General features: G+C 36.5%; 1 pseudogene; it reads right to left on the bottom strand.

Annotated features, from left to right (window-relative positions):
• Window positions 1–10,440: 10,440 nt before the first annotated feature.
• Window positions 10,441–10,559, bottom strand: LOC112469359 (annotated as a pseudogene).
• Window positions 10,560–13,217: the final 2,658 nt, after the last annotated feature.

Genomic DNA, 13,217 nt, shown 5'->3' on the forward strand with positions numbered 1-13,217 from the left:
ATGGTAGAAGAGGCAAAGGGGCTCTCTGGGGTCTCTTTTATAAGGCCATTAATCCCATTCTTCAGAGCTCCACCCTCATGACTTACTTGCCTTCCAAAGGACCTCACTTCCTAATACCACCACATTGGGAATTAGGTTTCAACATATGAATTTGGGAGACACAAAGATTCTGTCTATAGCAATCATTTACTAGCTGTGTAAACTTTGACAAGTATCTAACCTTTCTAAGGCTCAGTTTCCCCATATGTATAATACCAATAGTAACAGTATATAATTACAGTGCTGTCACGAATATTAAATTAGATAAACATGCCATTGGGCTCAGGACCATGCATGGTATAAACCAAGTAGTCAATAAACTACTATATCTCTAGGACTCCCTTCCTATGATGACATTAGGAGCCAAGGCATTTCAGCTTCCAAAGTAAATGCCTTTAGAAGAACACCTAGGGAAATGCTTAACTCAGAAAAGTGGTGCTCTCAGCAACAGAGAATCTCCCTCATACAGAATCTCTCTTCAAGAAGAGTTCAGTCTCTTTTTAGGGCACTTTAGTAGGTCATGCTCACCCAGAATAACCTCCCTTTCTTAAGGTCAACTGTTGTCAACACATAACCCAATCAGAGGAGTGATTATCTCACTATATCTGTAGGTTCCACCCACACTAAAGGGAAGAGAAAAAAAAGAAAAGAAAAGCAGTATTCTGATTGTAAAATTTTAGATCCATAGAAGGACAATTTTAGTGGCTGGACTCTTCAAATCTTACCCCAAGATTCTATTTCCCCTTTGAACACCTTGCAAAATCACACACAAGCCCATTTCATCTAGAACTTTATAGATACTCTACACCAAGAGGCTGATGAGAAACCACAAGTAAGCATACTTCCTCCACAGGAAATTCAGCCTACACTGGTTTGGAGAAATGCACTTAGATCCAGGTTTGTCCCTCTCCTTCCTTGTAACTATGTAGGATTCATTCCTTTTTCTCTGCTGTTCTTTGGGTTTCATGAATTACAAATGCAGATCATTTCTATGTGCATAGTTTCTGTGCATGTGAGGTGTTAGAGCAACCACAAGACGCAGGACAAGGTATAGTTTTAACCCAGAATGGCATTAAGGAGTGGTGGAATGAAGAGGGGTGTCATTTAAAAATTATCACCTACTCAGGGCTGAACACAAAATAAATACATAAGATTCTTTGAAATGAATCGAATATAAGAATACTATCCAAAAAGTATTGTTTTAAAGAAAATTTAGGTTCATAAAAAATACAAGTTCCCTTTTCTTACTTCTCTTGTGCCCCAGTTATGGCCCCAGTGGAAGAGTTACATGCTCAATAGGCTGAAAGAAACAGAGAATAAAATAGTCTCCCTGCTCCTAGTCAAAATTCACCTTAAAGCAACTCAAATGGTCTTTACATTTCTTTTAAATAAAATTTAAACCTATCTAGAAAATCCCAGACTCTTAGAGGTGGAAGGGACTGCTTCTTGAAATCCAACATCTTTGACAGATGGCTATACAGGCTTGGAGGGTGGAGAGGGGTGAGTTCAAGAGCTTCATCCCACATCTTTAACCTTTAGAAAGTTCTCATGTCAAACAGAAATCTGCTTCACTGTAATTTCCATCTGCTATTCCAGTTCTGCCATTTAGAGCCAAGCAGGACAGGCCTGCTCTCTTCGCTTTGACATTCTTTCATTCTTGACCCCCACCTCCCATCATCTCTCCTCTGCACTAAACACCCTCCTTCTCTTTGAATGTTCTCTTTGAATGCTGTGGTTCCCACACCTTTTTCCAAGCCAGTGACCTCGCTGTGAAGCCCCTGTTTGGTTATTGTCTGTCTTAAAATGTATCTACTGGAGCTGAGTCCAATGCCCCAGATGTGTTCAGACCCACACAGAGCAGCGAGGCAATCAGTGGTTAAGAACCACAGCTTTTACAAACAGATACACTTGGTTCTACCACATCCTTATTCTGTGTTATGTGTGAGTTAAATATTCAGATCCTAAGTCTCTTCATTCAAAAATGGGCATAATAATAAGGTAGTCAATAGTTTCAGTCATGTATAAAAAGCATTGAGTGCAATTCTTGGTACATGGTTAGTGCAAAAAATGGTGGCTACAAATGTTGGTGTTATTAGTAGACATGATATTCTATTAATTGTATGAAATTTTTAACAGCTATTTATGCAGTTCTTTCGCAAAAGATGAGTCACCTAAAACACACTTTTTCTCCATAAATTATTAGTAAGCAAATATCTCCTTTATCTTATATTTGTGCAACTTTTAATTTTAATCCAAATTCAGAATTTGACTGCATTCATATTTATCTTCCAGCTCATTGTTCCAACATACAAATATGGAATAAAAAAGAAAAGACACTTCCGTGGCCACAAACCATAGGTCTTGACCACACACAGAGTCTGGAAGCCTTTTGAACATAAGCAAGACCCCCATGTAGTGGAGGTCATCTTGCCTCACATTTTCTTTCTCCTCCTGGGACTCTAGTGCCTAAACTTCCACCATTAGGAATTTAACCTATGAGTTCATTCAATAGGCTAAATGCATGTTCATTGACTGGCTTCTCTATGGCAACCACTTCTCTTAGCTGGGGCTATGCAGTGCATGAGACAGGCAAGACCCCTGCTCTCATGGAGCATATATTCCAGAGGGGAAGACGGACAAGCAAGAGGTGCATGCACAGGAAAAGTTTGGACCATGTTAAGTGTTATAAGAAAATAAAGCAGGTAGTAAGATAGAGAGAGACATGGTGGAGAGAGGATGACTAAATTGAATGGTTCCAAGAGACACTCACTACCTAAAGCAAGGCTAGGAGCTGTCAGATTCAATAGATACAAAAGTCAGCACTTACCAGTCTGTTTGGCTGTTCCTTTTTTATGGATGTGAATGACATGAAAAACGTATGTCAAATAAGGGAGATAAATTGCTCTATCTTCAAAACTCCCAAAAGCCTGGCCCAGGTTGTCTACCGCAAGTTCCTTGGGCTCATCAAACCAAGCCTCCTTTGCCATTGCCAGGACTGCCAGTAGCCTGGTGTGGTAATGTGAGGCACCACATGCTCTTCTGAAGCTATGAGAATAATTAAAATGGGAAAACATATTTTTACTAAATTGGTTCACTTGGAAAACAAATCTGATAGTGTCCATAAGGAGATGGGTACAGTAGGTTTACTTGATGGGAAAGCGTCTGAGAACCGTTTCTCTAGAGATCAAATCAGGGAGAGCCCAAGCTCATTCCCTGGATCTTTCTAGCTCAGTATTCAGAGAACCACCCTCATTGGACAAGTTTATTTCTCATGAAAAGAGGCCTTCCTCTTTTCTAATCAAAAGATTAAAGGTACACTGGTGAAAAGTTTCTAACTTATGTTATTTTCTCCTGGAGTTCCAGTCAACCTGTCCACTAATAACAACTTGGCCCATTTTCTTCCCAAGGTGGTCTCTGGCTAGCTAAGTTTGGGACTTCCTGTTTCCAAACCTATTGAAGTCATATGAGGAAATGAGAAAACTTAACTGTGCTGACTAATAAATACACCTTGGTCAGAAGCTGGGAAGAATAGCCACTGACTACATGAACTCTAAAGCTGAACTGTGCCTGAATTTGGCAAGTGAGCCTAATATGGAATACAAGGCCACAGATTTGAGAAGACAGCCTTGCTTTTTGCCTGTGGAGTAAATCTTGAATTGGAAGTCCAAGATCTACCTCGCCAGACACTGTTGGAGAGCAGGGTCTTCTTTCTTAGGTCACCAGGCTGCTCTCATCCTACCACAAACCCCTCATCCCACCTCATCCCACCACAAACCCCTCACTGATGCCTTTGACATATTCTCAGATTACTGTTTCTCTGGAGTAATACTATGTGTTGCCCATAGTTATATAGATATAGGTATGTAAATTCATAGAAAACTTTCTAGAAAGATTCACACAAAATGCTTATAGTACAGCAGGTCCTCAAATAATGTTGCTTCATTCAGCATTTTGCTATAGTGCTGATGAGATGCGTAGAAACTTAACTCTTGTTTATGTCACTTAGCCTATGGTAAAATTGGTTTCATTAAACATCTTTTCACTGGAAGTCGCAGAACCATCAACATTAAGTGAGGACTTACTATAATTACCTTACGGGAAGGACTTGAGGAAAAGGTGGTCAAATAGGGGCTTGGTGTTTTTTGTAAGGTCTTAATATTTGGAAGGAGAATATGTCAGAAATTACTTGTGCAATATATCTTGTGTAAAACCACACACACACACACACACACGCACACACACACACACACACACACTATTAGCATTTGGATATAAATGAACTGGAAAGACTACAAGGGGGAAAAAATGAAGAACAGGTTCAAACTCTGACACAACAATAAATGTGAGAACACATAAAAGAAATACATAGGATTTCTGGAGAAATTCTATAGACAACCAAATAATCATTCTATTAAAACTATATGAAAACAACATATTTATAAATTAAACTGCTCAAAAACTTATCAGTTAATCCACTAATAAATTGTGTTATAATTTAGAATAAAAGATTGGGATTTAACAAGGATGGTGGTGAGTATCAAAATCATTTAAATGTAAAACTGAGTCTAAATGGTTGTAGGAAATATGAGTTAAAAAACATTTTTTAATTGAAAGAATGTATAATATAAAAATAATGAATTATTAATATTTTGGTTCTAAAATCCACTGGTAACTACAAAAGAAACCAGAGTTCTAGTCAAAATGGTAGAAGATAAACGCTGTGCCTGCTTCCTTTCATGACCATGTCAAAATTACAACTAAACTATAGACCAACCATACTGAGAATCGCCTGCAGTCTCACTGGACAGAAGTCCTATAGCTAAGAAGTTTCTGCTTCATTTGGGGAAGTTACTGAAACTTTCTGTGGTTCCTGCAGTGAGGACATAATGAATAAATATATAAATGCTGTTTAGCACCTTGCATGGCATATGTTAAGAGCTCAATAAACATTAGCTGTAATAATAATATAATCATTATTATATTGACTTTGATACTTCTAAAAATATAGGGGTAAGTATAGTTTAACCTACTCAATTTTTACTAGAATTAAAAAACACGTATCTTTACCAATTCACAAGAGAAAACAAGAGCAAATAAAATATAACCTATATATGAATGACAGAAAACCAAAAAGAGAGAAATATATTAAAAGCATAAAATAAAGCTAAAAATAAAAAATAAACACATTGTGTCAGTTGAGTACTCTCGGCTATAAGTAGCAGAAACCCTGATTCAAACTGGCTCAAAGAACAATAAAGAACTGCCTAATTTTATGTAACAGGAATGTAAAGTGTAGGACGGCCACAAGGCCATTAATCAGAAGCTCAGGGACACTTCAAAAACCCAGGTTCTCCCCATGTCTTTGCACTGCCACCTTTATGAAGACCTCACCCTCAGGCAGGCAGCAAGCTGGTGCTCTACACTCCACAGCAGGTCCAAGTGCAGCTCCAGTTGAGATGGGGCCCAGCAGAGGAAGAGAGACCGTCCTTTCCTATGACGTTTTTAGATGCAAAGAAATTTTCTCCAGAAAAACCCCAAACCCATTTCCTTTCTCATTGCCTTGGTCAGAACTGAGTTACCTGCCCATTCCTGAGCCAATCACTGGCATGGGATGGAATTACAACACTTGGGCCAATCAGGCCCACCTCAGAGCTGGGACAGAGTCAGATTCACCTGGAGCTCAAAGGGTACATTCCTGGAAATATCTGGGCTGCGTTAGGATAAAGAAGAAAGGAATAGATGTTGGGCAGGGGACAACAATGTCTACCATACGTATCAGTTCTTGAAAATGTCAATGTAATTAACTCCCTCATTAATAGACAAAGGCCTTTTATGTTTGGTCAAAATACAAAATACACAAGATACAACTCAAACAAGGTCAGAAATAAAGGTTAAACACTTAGCCAAGATGTATGTACACAAAATGGAATCAGGGATAGAAATTGCAAACAAAGCATTAAATAGGTCAAGAGGGGCATTTTAAATTGATTACGGGTGTGATCTACAATTAGGATACAACAAATGCACATCTTCATCTCACATTATATTATAGCATCATGAAATGTAAAGCAGAATCTCTGACAAATGAGAAAATTCAAAGCCATACAGTAATCAGAGAAAAGTTAGACCCGTTTCTCCCAGGTTTGAGCTGATTCTATTGTGAGAAAAGAGTGAAGTGTTCCAAATATTATAATTAATAATGTTGATTTAAAATAAACCTCACTAGTCTGGCCTAAAATAAAATGCAGTCTACGGCTCCAGTTATAATCGCGGTAAGCACCTACTCCTCCAGGCAGGCAGTAACAAACATCCTTGATGTGCTTCCTTGTTGTTCTTTGTAACCCCTCAATGTTCCTCGACCCCCAGAACTGCCTCACTAATACCAAAGACACAGCCTTCATGTTCATCTGTTCTGGCTGCCTCATTCAGCTGTCCAGATGCCATCTTTGCTACAGGTGAGCCTGGTGAGCGTCAGTTCAGTTGCCCACCATCTTGCAAAGGCTACTTCCCCTTTACTTGCTGTGCAAATCTATAAGAGACCTTTCTTTTAAGTTCCATGGCTGAGAGTAGACTACGGCCTTTAACAAGGATTTACTGAGAGTTCATAAAGAAGGATGGAGAAAACAAATTGTTCTTGCCAACAGATACACCCATTTCCAGAGGCTCCAGCCCCAGGCCTGCCCTCAGGGTCCCTCCAGCTGCCGTCCCTGCTCCATTCTTGCCCTATCCCTGAGATTCATCTTCCTGTACAGCTGTGTTCTAGTATATCTCCCAGGCTAAGTTCCACCTCCACAGGCTTGACCTCCCCAGGCTTGACTACTGTCAGGCTTGACCCCTGTTTCAGGCACTAAATGACCATGAGAAGGGCAGTCCAGCTTCAGAAGGAATCACTCCCTTCTCCAATGGCTATGTGTGCTCTTGTCCCATCAGTGATACCGGATAATATTTACCTTCTATCTACTATTTTCAAAACTCTTAGGACAAAATTTCACCTTGGACATCCCATAGAGACATGTATCTAACTCTATACACTACCAACAAAGAATACTATATTTGTCAAATGTACATGAAGCACTACGAAATGCATTCTATATTAACCATAATAAAATCTGAATAAATTGCAAAGAGGAGAAATTTTGCAAATGAATAAGCAAAGAGCAGGAACGATAATATACAACTACTTGGAAAATGAAAAAGTATTCCTAAATCATACATTAGGACTACATTTTTAAATGCCTATTTAGAAAATTATAACAAATAGAAAATTATATATAAACACTGTTACAATAAAAAAATTTTAGTGATAAATGTGACCTTAAATGCCTACAAAATTGAAAGTGAAATATGGAAATAAATGAACAACACATCCAACTTAGTTATCAAAAAAATTAGATAAACCCAAGGAAGGCAGATTTTTAAAAATCGTTTGAAAATAATGAATTATAAATGGAAAATTGATAAGTCGTAGAAGCAGATATTTGAAAGGAAAAGCCAGATAGCTAAATATCTAGCAAGTATATCCAAATAAATCATAAAGACACAAAAACAAAACATTAGATATGAGAAAGTAATTATATTTATATACTTTTAAAAAAATTTATGCAACAATGATGAAATGGGCAATTTTCTAGGAAAATATAAGTGAATCAAAACTCACTCATGTTGAGAAAGAATATCTGTACTGATCAAAAACAGTGAGAAAAATCTCAAAATGTAAATATTTATTATTTCTTAAATGGTAGAGGAAAATATGTGAGTTCTTTAAAACTCTCAAGGAACAGACAAGTTCTATGCTATATAAAAAGTATTCCAGAGTTCATTTTTAATGGAATATTTCCAGTTTGTTGTTCATAATCTTGATACCCAAACTTGCTAGAGAATGCACTCTTACACACCCACACATCCCACATACAACTACAAAGTGCATTCTATATTAACCATAATAAAATCTGAATTAATTGCAAAGGGGAGAAATTTTTCAAATGAATAAGCAAAGAGCAAGTACAATAGACGTTACTTATCAACAATACAAATGCAAAATACCAAATAAAATATTAACACAAATTAAAATTGTATATCTAACAAATTTAAGGACTGCTATAATTTCAAAAGTCAAACAATATATCAATTTTTAAAGAAAAATTAATATCTCTGATATATAAAGATACTAAGAATAAAGCTTTCTTCCTCTAAAATAAAATCTATCTTAAAAAGAGTAGTGGACATTTGGTGAAATGATGAAACACTGAAGGGATCCACCACAGTAGAGTGAACAGCAGTACAAAGGGTACCAGATATTACTACTTTTACTTTGGAAGATGTAGCCAATGTAACAAAACAAGAAAAATAAATTAATATATATATGTATATATTTGAATAAGGAGGCAAAAGGAAAACTTAAGAGAATAAAAATATTATTAGAAAAATACAATACACACACACATACACATACACGTACATACACATTCACATGCACACACACACACACCATACAATGGCTTTCCAAACAAAAATCAGCAAATATATGAAATATCTATCAATACATTGGGAAGTAGGTAGCATTTGATGAGGAAAACTATTACACTTTACTGAGGTACATAAAAGTCTTCAACAAATTTAAAAACGAATAGAATAAAATTTGTTTTTCAAAATAATGTGTATATCATTTCCTCTGAAAAGAATTCATAAGTTTCAATTCATTTCCATCAAAATGCCAAAATCCCATGAAAAGTTAATGTAAAACTCAATCTAGAAATATAAAGAAGCCCCCTAAAAAAGACAGTAATAAAAGGAGATGAATACCACCAGATAATAACACTTACTCTATTATAAAACTCACTAATTAAAGCAATGTGGTGCTGGGGCGAGAATTGTCAAATGAATCAATGGCACAGAGAAGCAGTTCCAGAAATAGACTATAATACAAATTAAATACAGCATTTGACCAAGATCACATTTTAAATCAAGGAAGAAGAGAATATTTAATAAATGGCTCTTAGACAACTGACTACGTATTTGAAAAGAAAATGTTAGATTTCTGCCCTATACCATACCCCAGAGGTATTGACCTATTAATTATAAAATGGAAGGGAGAGAGGGAGGGGGGGAGGGAGAAAAGGAATATAAGACAGAAATAAATATATGTTATTTTAAAATTTGATCTAAACCTAAAAACAAAATAAAAGACATCTTTAAAGGAAGGGATAGCTACAGTTTAATACATAAGTATCAGGAACCTCTGATGAGGAGGTGAAGAATCGCTACTTAATTTTTTTTTAAAAAAAGTATATATCTAGGGGAAATACTTGTACTATATATCAGAGTACTACAAAGAAATAAAAAGTATTTACAGATCAATAGAAAATGGGCAAAGAATATGAGCAGACAATTCACAAAAGAGAAACAAAAAATAAGCAAAAAGAAGAAAGTCTTTAGTATTTCGTGTAAATCAAAACAATGTAATTTCTTTTTTGCCTATTTATAAAAATAATACTTTTTCTTTTTTTTAATTCCATTCTTCAATGCTGACAGGATTGCATTGGAAATATGTACCTCCAAATATTGTTAACGGGCATTTAAAATGGTTCAGATTTTCTGAAAGATAATGTAGCAACAGGTATCAAAACCCTTTAAATTTTTTAAAAATCTACTTTTAGTGATATTTCATAAGGAAATAAGTTGAAATTTGTCCCCAAATGTATAAAAGTGCCACAAATGTTATACTTCTAATTTTAAGAATTAATAAAGAACCTTCATGCCTTCAAAAAAGGGCTTTGGTAAATATGTTTCCAAAAATTTAATATAATGTATTAAGTGAAAAAGTCTATTGCGTATAGCTTGAATATGAACTTAAATTTGTAAAACAAAATGAAAGTAAATAGAGAGAGACAGACACACACAGACAGACAGACAGACAGAGACAGAGACAGAGAACAAGAGTGAGAATGTGAGTGAGAGATAGAATACACAGAAAATGTTAGTTATTAGGTGAGACTATAGATACGGTCTATTTTCTTATGTCTTTCTGGTTTTTTTAATTTAATGAATAAGCATTGACTTTAATATCAGAAAAAGAGAGTCATTTTTTAAATAGTGATTGCATCAGAACACTTATTTAGGTGGAAGTATTTAGATTAGAGTCAAATCTCCTTGAACTCCATTTATGCCTTAAATGTTGTACCCGCAAATAATCATCACTATCTTTATCTTCATAAAGACACCTTTGCTAAGCCCTTATTTCAAGCAGGTGGTATGTACTGGAGACACAGATATAGAATAAATTCACCAACCTCAAGGAATTTGAAGTCCAGATTGGCCTTATATGTGGAACTTTATGTTCCATTGAAGATTTAAATTGTATTTATCTTCTTTATTTTTCTTTTCTTTTTTATTTTTTTAAAACGCCTACAGCACTTGATATTCCTAGGTGGTCTCCTATCCAAGTACTAACCAGGCCCAAACCTGCTTAGCTTCCGAGATCTGACAAGGTCGAGCATGTTCAGAGTGGTATGGCTGTAGACTCATTTATTTTTCTTTCTCTGGGCTACAAATAGTCTTTGTCTTCCTTAGGAAGTTAAGAGAACTGTGCCCCAGGAAACTACAGCAAGAGTTAAACTTGACCTAATTGGCCCCAGGGAGGGAACCATTCTCCACACAAGATTCTAGTGGGAGTCTTCCTCTCTCCTAGGGCAAATCTGACAAAGATGCTCATAATATAATATAAGCTTTAATCAGCTCAGACTGCTATAACAAAGTACCATAGACGGGGTTGATTATAAACAACAGAAATTTATTGCTCACAGTTCTGGAGTCTGGAAATCCAAGATTAGGCCATGTTCATAGTCATGCGAGGGCCCTCTTCCTAATTGCCAACAGCCAATTTCTCATTGTATCCTCACATAGTAGAAAAAGGTAAAGAGAGCTCTCTAAGTTCCCTTTTAAAAGGGCAGTAATTCTATTCATGAGGGCTCTACCATCATGACTTAATTACTTACCAAAGGCCCCACCTCCTAATACCATAGCATTGTCATTTAGGATTTCAAGATACGAATTTGGTGGGGCAGGGGCACAAGCATTCAATCCATTGCAATATATTAAGTGAAAAAGATACATAACTTTACCATGTAGAGCATGAATATCAACTTAAATTTGTAAAACAAAACAAACTTCCTCCCAACCTGTAGTGGACTGCCAATTAAGGATTCTGGAGGAAGGGCTTTCAACAGCATTAAATGTGTGAGCAAGAAGAAAAGCTGGATTAGGCAGAGTAGACTGTTCATAACCAGGGCACTCCCCACGCAAGTTCGTCAGTTAAGGATGACACCTCCTGCTTTCTAATTTTGGAAGCCCTTGTAATTTAATTTTGCCCAAAACTTGACCATACATTCCAAGACTGGGGGAGAAATCCCAGTAAGGAGAACTACATAAGCAAAAGTGAAAAACTGGAAATGCTATTGTATCTGTAAAGAACAATAAATGGTTGCATTCTCTCCCCATGTGTTTATTATTACACTTTGTCTCTGTTTTAAATTTAAAACCTATTTATCCCTCCTCACATCAAAACATGTCAAAAAAAAAAAAAGCCATAAATTTCATTCACCCAACAAATTTGTCAACATAGAAGCCATTTTTTTCTTCTTTGTTTTACTCAAGATGTTTGGTCCTCCTACTTGGATTCCAAATGGGAGAAAATAATAATCAACGATTGATTTATTTGTGTGGACAAAATGATTTGATGCTGTTTCTTGTCATTGACAGAATGATCTGGGTGGAATTGCATTCCATGGATAAAACTGTGATGAAATGTTATTCGTTGGATGAATAAAGTTACAAGTCAAGAGAAATTGCTTTGGCTCACATAATATTTTTTCAGCCGTCAGTCATTTCTTGGCATTTGATCACATCATCGTCTCGGCTCCTATTATATTGACTTCGTTGTCTGTTATTAATTGAAGCATGACTTTTCTTTCAAAACTACAACGAATAGCACAAACTCAGGAAAATGGAAGAAGTTTCACTTTTACTTTTCCTAGCTTCTTGACGGGTCCTCTCCAGAGTAACTCACCTTCCTTTCTGATATACTTCAAATATCACAGATTATGTCCCACTTTTAAAGACATACATTCTGAAAGGAAATTTTTCATGAATTGACTTTATTCAGCATGTCTTCAAATGGCCTCATGAAGACACCAACTTTATAATAAAACTTTCTTGCTACGAAGTAAGAATATTACATTGCACCGAGAAATAAAGCACTGATAACATATCACAGCCTAGGTGCATCCCACGAGCAAAATGTTGAGTGAAAGAAGCCAGACATGAAAGATGCACACTGAATGAGTCCGTTTACATAAAGTTCAAAATTAGATTTGACTCTTCACTGATGTAGGAAGTCTAGGTGAATGGCTACCCTTAGAGGCAGTGACTGGGAGGTAGCAGGAGGGTACTTATACTCTGGTATAGTTCTGTTTTTTGATCTGGGTGGTGGTTACAGAGGTATATTCACTTTTTTAAAAAAGCCCCTCATGCTATACCCTTTCACATGTATATTTTAATAAAAACCTTACTAAATGAAAAATTGTTTAATTACTATAAAAAAAGAGATGTCTTTTTTAGCCCTTCACTGATTAGATGTGGAAGTGAGAGGAAATCACACTGTAATGTGACCTCCAAGTTTCTTTCATGCATTCGTGGGTGGGTATACAGAGGACAGAAAGGCACAGTGGAGGATTGTTTGTGGAGAAGAAGAGGGATTGGTTTGGAAAAGCTGAGTTTGAGGTGCCTACAAGTCCGGACACTCGGTCTAAACTCAAAAGGACAACCGAGATGGAATATGTATATATATATTGAAGTATATATTTAGGAGTTTTCTGTGCACTGATGACAACTAGATGAAACTGACAGGGGAAAAGCAAAATGAGAAGAGGAGTTAAAGAAGGAGCAGGAGGAGGCCATATGCTGAGCTGCAAATTTCCATCCCCAGAGACACAGGCAAAAGTAGACTTCTTGGCCACTGAATCTTCATGGAACAAGACCTGCCCTTGGGGCTCATCCCAACCTTTAGGAGCTGGGGCTAATCCCAGGGCCAGCCCTTCCCTCAGTTGACCACCTGAACCTTGACCTCAACTTTTCACATTCATACCAAGGCTTCTTACCATATTTGATGAATGAATGAATGC

This window comes from Pteropus alecto, unplaced genomic scaffold (genome assembly GCF_000325575.1).
Source record: "Pteropus alecto unplaced genomic scaffold, ASM32557v1 scaffold146, whole genome shotgun sequence".
NCBI classification, from domain to species: domain Eukaryota; kingdom Metazoa; phylum Chordata; class Mammalia; order Chiroptera; family Pteropodidae; genus Pteropus; species Pteropus alecto.